At 38.7% G+C, this 6,057-nt stretch overlaps 1 pseudogene; it reads right to left on the reverse strand.

The window, feature by feature from the left end:
* Positions 1-4,185: 4,185 nt before the first annotated feature.
* Positions 4,186-4,763, reverse strand: LOC148545967 (uncharacterized; annotated as a pseudogene).
* Positions 4,764-6,057: the final 1,294 nt, after the last annotated feature.

Genomic DNA, 6,057 nt, shown 5'->3' on the forward strand with positions numbered 1-6,057 from the left:
CAGAATAGTCAAGTGCCTCTTGAGCTTTCATTGTCAGTCCTTCATAGAAATTTTGGAGTTTATCCCATTCATTAAACATCTCAGGAGGGCACTTTCTGATTAGAGCCTTGTATCTCTCCCATGCCTCATAGAGAGGTTCAGCATCCATCTGTGTAAATGTTTGTACTTCGGTCTTCAATCTAATAATCCTCTGAGGCGGGTAAAATTTAGCAAGGAATTTGCTCACTAGATCTTCCCAATTGTTGATGCTATCTCTTGGAAATGACTCCAACCATTGAGTGGCTTTGTCTTTGAGGGAAAATGGAAATAGCAGCAATTTGTAACTGTCAGGATGCACACCATTGGTCTTCACTGTGTTACATATCCTCAGGAAGGTGGATAGGTGCTGGTTTGGATCTTCCAAGGGGCCTCCTCCATAGGAACAGTTGTTCTGCACCAAGGTGATGAGTTGGGGCTTCAATTCAAAGTTATTTGCATCGACATTTGGGGTAAGGATGCTACTCCCACAATGCCTTGGATTAGCAAGTGTATATGAAGCCAAGACTCTCCTCTGGGGTTGACCATTGTTGTTGGCCATTCTCACTGGTGGATTTGTTGGATTTGTTGAGTGTTCCTCCAATTCATGATATTCTTCATCTGATTCTTCCTCTCCAGCAACATTTTTTTCTCTTGCTTCTCTTCTTAGCCTTCGGAGGATTCTTTCGTCAGTTTCATGAAAGGTAGGGATCTCTCTTCTTGTATCTGACATACAAGCAAAACACAAGAATCACACAATACCAGAAAAGCAATAACACTTCAATCCATGGCTGAAGTGAAATATTAGTTAGCTTAGGCAAAAATTCAAACAGTTAGCGTGTTAGTCAAAAGTTAAAGAAACAGAAAAGAAAAAGTGCTTGATCTAGATCTCCACTTCACATAATCATTGTCAATCTATTTCAATCCCCGGCAACGGCACCAAAAACTTGATGCATATTTTTGGAAAACGAAAATAAACGAATTCCAAATACACAAAACTAACCGGCAAGTGCACTGGGTCGTATCAAGTAATAAAACTCACGGGAGTGAGGTCGATCCCACAGGGATTGAAGGATTGAGCAATTTTAGTTTAGTGGTTGATTTAGTCAAGCGAATCAAGAGTTGATTTGAGTGGTTTGCATTCGACGGAAGCTAAATTGCATGAAATTAAAAGGGAGAAGGGTAGATTGCAGAAAATTAAAGAGCAAAGAAAGTAAATAAGCTGAATCTTAAAGAACAAGTAATGTAAATTTCAGAAACTTAGATTGCAAGAAATGTAAATTGCAGAATCTTAACGTGCAAGAAATGTAAATGGCTTGAATGGTAAAGGGAATTGGGAAGTGGATTTGCAGAAATTAAACAAGGAACAATAAATTGCAAACAACAGGAATGTAGAAGATGGATTCAATTGAACCGGATCTTAACAAAAATGGAAATCAGCTTGGTGTAGCAACAAAACAGGGAAATTAAAATTTAAAGCTGTAGATCTCAGGACCCAAGAGACTAGATAGCTGAGTCTATATCTCACTGCCTTCCTAGATCCAGCAAGAACAATTGCAAAGGAGATAAAGAAATGTAAATTGTAGAGAGAATAGAAGAAGAAGCAATTAACAGAAAAGGATATTCAATTAAGCATAAAATTAAACAAGATCCAAAGGTGAGATTGAAACAGAATTTCTTCAATTCTCCACCCAAGATCCAAAACAAGGAAAGTAAAGAGTGCTGAGCAAGAACAAGGAAGAAGAGAGATCAATTCTCCTTCCCAATTCTCTAGAATTCTAAAACAACAATTCAAAAAATGTAAAGTGCGTTCTCTACTGTAAGTGTTATGAAAAATTCTAAAAGGAAGCTCTCTAAAAACTTAAATCCTAAGCTATTTATACACTTTCTTCAAATGGTCTTCAAGCTTTCAATTGGGCCTTTGTTCTTGATGGAATTAGGTTGATAAAGGCCTTGGTTGATTGCTCTTGGAGTTGGAGAAAGATCCATTGTGAACCGGGTTGAAAAACATAAAAGCTTGAGTAAAAGTTTGAGTAAAAGTTTGAGGTCAAACTTTTGCTCAAGCTTTTTATACCAGCTGCCCCATTCTTGCTGCTACCAACGTTTGAGCCAAAGTTTGGGGTCAAACTTTTGCTCAAACGTTGGCCCCCATGTAAATGTGTGTTGCGCCAACGTTTGAGCAAAAGTTTGACCTCAAACGTTGGCGCAAGCTTTTTCCTCCAGGGTGTGCAAGAGTGGCGCCAACGTTTGAGCAAAAGTTTGACCTCAAACGTTGGCGCAAGCTTTTTTCTCCAGGGTATTGATTTTGTGATGCCAACGTTTGCCAAAAAGTTTGAGGCAAACGTTGGCTCAAGCTTTTCTCCCAAAAGTTTGAGCTAAAGTTTGAGGTCAAACTTTTGCTCAAGCTTTTTTCCTCTGGAGTGTTTTTCAATTCTTCCAAAAGTTTGAGGTAAAGTTTGAGGTCAAACTTTTGCTCAAGCTTTTTGTTCTCTCTTGCTCCTAGCCATTCCTTCCTTCTTCAACCTTCTTCAAAACTCTTTTCACCTATCATCAATCAACCAAACACATCAAAGCTTTGCTTAAAATCATGAGTTTGTTATTCTTTCATAATATATGACAATTATAGCATAGAATCTCATGAAATTGCATTAATTCATACATGGTTGATTGAATCAAAGGAAACATGGAAATCTACCCAATTGGCTTGCTTATGGCTCAAGAAAGTGCATAAATCAAGTGAAAACAAAAGAAAAAGGCTAGTGAAACTAGGCTAAGATGACTTGTCATCACTAAGCCAAACCGAGTCATATAATCATTCACTTCTTTCAAATTCGTTTCCTTTACTTAGGCAAAACCAACTTCAACCACCATGATAAATTCTAGAACGTTTCAACGACTCAAAATTGTTTTAGTCTTGCAAGAATTCAGAATTCAAAGAGTACTTAAAACCTTTCTCAAAACATTTTAAAATGAAACTTGTCAATAGACATTCAGGTTCTTTAAAAGTCATTGAGACTCCTCTAATTGAAACCCTCAAGTCAAATTCAAAGGCATTGCCCTTGTCACATTTAAATAGCTTTAAAACATAAGTTTCATCTAAATAACTTTCTCCTGAAAGTGATACAATGCGTTTCTTAAGAAGCAAGACTAAATCACAATTTTCTCTTTAATAAATCATTTCAAACGCATGAATCATCCTTTTCTTGATAATTCAAATAAAATAGTAGAAGTCTTTAACTCATTGTTTTTCCAAACAACATTTCAATAAAGACTCGGATTTTATAGAAATTTCGGCAGCATCTCCCCTAAAACTTGGACTTTGCCACCCGGTTCGGGTTCCAACTAAACCGTTTCACAATTCTTTTCAACAGTCCAAAATCCAAAAATCAGTCCAAGGCAAGCCAAAATCCAACAGTCATCTCAATTCCATATTTCAAGAAAACCGTTTCAAAAATCAAATGAATATCAACCGATTTAACTCATTCCCACAGCTTTAAAGAAATGGTTCAGTAACAAATCTTTTGTCCAAAACCAAGTCAATTAAAGTAAACCAGGCTGAATTCAAAAGTGCATTCGACTTTTCACATCATCAAACTAATTAACTCAATTCAAATCAATCCTCAACGGATTAAACTCAGATTTCAAACCTTTAAAGAATCAACTTCAAAACATTGCATTTCACAAAAACACACAACAATCCAGCCAAGCAAACAATCATAATCATTTGAAACAATCAATAATACATAAGGCTGATACCATCACCAAATACAAAATTGTCTCACAACAGTATCCATATGTACTAATTCCAACATATAAAATATAGTTTTTGGAAAGCGCCCCTACCTCAAAACGCAATTCCATAACCCAAACGCCTCATCAAGTCCTTTCCGCCTTAACCCGAACTGACGGTAACCAAAACCTCAGCTCCTAGCCACTTTCGCAATAACCATTGTAACACTAATCGCAACATATAATAATCAGGACTTGATCTCACGTTAACAAAACTCAGATTCATTAACCAAACACAACTGAATACTAACGCGAGGCTTTTTCGAAACATAAGATATTTACTGTAATACGAAAACGAAGCAGCTGTGATTTCAAACAGGCCCGGCAATAGCTCTCGCAGCGGCCAGAAGCTCTGGTGGATAAACTATAAAAGCTGTGCAGCTATAAAACCTTCTCGAAATCCAAAAAGGCAGAAACCTCAAATAAAACCCTTACCGGCATACTTTTCCGGCGACGGCAGCAAGGTCTCAAGTGGCAGAAGCTTAGCCGGGAGCTTTGGCGGTGGTTTCAGCAGACACAACAACTTCTCCGGCGACCGTACACAACGGACTCCAACCACAGCGACGGCTAGGAGGCCGGTGGCCGTGGCGACAGCTTATGACGGCAGCAAGGGTGGCGGAATAACCTACCACCATCGCGCATCACCCTCTCTGTAAGCTCCCTCGTGCACGTTCTTCTCCCATTCGTGCCTCCAACGGCACCAACGAAGGCAGCTTCTGTGGCAACGGCAAGGAGGTTCGGCGACGGCAAGGAGGTCTGGCGACGGTGACACAGGCGGAGATGGCTTCCCTTGTCGCGCTCTCCCTTCATCCCTGCTGTGCAAAACTCCGATTTCTCTCTCCCGCTGTGCCTGCTGGCAGTGTTAAGGTGGCGGCGGCAAACTCTAGCAGTGGCGGTGGCATGGCGTGGACGCGGTGGTGATGAAGGCCTGGCGGCTCCGAGCCCGCGACCACCCACATTCGCGAGCCAACCCCTTCTCGATTCTGTTCTCCCTAGTGACGGCGCAAACGGGAGCGCGATAGGCGGCGAGCTAGATGTGGTGGCAGAACGCGGCTGGCCGGCGAGCTGCTGCTTTCTCGGTGCTCTTCCTCCGGATCTCCTGTTCCCTCATTCCCCTTTTCGTTTTCTTTGCTTCTTTCTTTCAGGGATAACAAAGGAAACTGCGTGTGTTGAACTTGTGAGGGAGAAGAGGAACTCAGCGGCTGAAGAAGTTAAGTTAGGGAAGGGTTTCATTTTGAAAATTAGGGTTAAGGGTATTATGGTAATTTCACATAAAATTGGGAATAATATAGTAATTGAAACCCAATGTAAATTCAACACTAATTGTATATGGAAAAATACTATTTTCTCATCAATTTTACCAATTATTTTCAATAAAATTCCCAAATCTAAAAATTAGAAATAATACACTTAATTTCTTCATTTTTCAAAATAGCAGTATTATATTTAAAATATTAATTATTTAATTCAAATCATATAAAATTCTTTTCATTTCGTAACTACCAACTTTATAATTTTAAATATAGAAAATAATCCAATAATTGTAAAATTGGATAATAACCATAACTTATCTCAAATTCAATAAATCAAAACTCGCCTTAATTCTCTTTAATAAAGAATCCCTAAAATTAAAGCTACAAAAATACTGAATTTGAAATTAGCTCATAATAGTCCTTTTTCAAAAGTTCTGGGTCTTACATTCTACCCACCTTATAAAAATTTTCGTCCTCGAAAATTGATACAAAATGAAAGAAATTTCATAACAGTCCACCTTTGAACACATTTAAGAAAGAAGCAAAAATATCTCAAAATATAAATATATATATATATATATATATGGTTTCTCAAATGCTTTGATTGTCATATGCATAAGGATGCAAGGGTAGAAGTGTGATTGCAAAGCAAACGTTACAAGGTAGGCTCAATGCAAAAGATGGCATGGGTCAAACATGTGATAGTAAGGCAAGGCATTGAAGGCTATAAAACAGAATGAGGTTACAACGACGTGCTTAATACCCGCACACTAATCTCGTACCAACCTCAAAGCTTAAACTTCCCAACTTCATCAATCACTTAACAATCCCCATATTCGATCATAAGCCTGACAACCACAAATCCGTTCGCAAGGAACAAAACACTCACAACTCGTAACGTTGCACACCTACCGCTTCAGCTTCCATATACACATATCACGTCTTAAAGAACTAACGCATCGCGTTACTACGTCTACAAGTCGCACGTGATATCAAAACA

Source organism: Arachis ipaensis, chromosome B9 (assembly GCF_059453495.1).
Source record: "Arachis ipaensis isolate K30076 ecotype BB chromosome B9, ASM5945349v1, whole genome shotgun sequence".
Classification (NCBI taxonomy): Eukaryota; Viridiplantae; Streptophyta; class Magnoliopsida; order Fabales; family Fabaceae; genus Arachis; species Arachis ipaensis.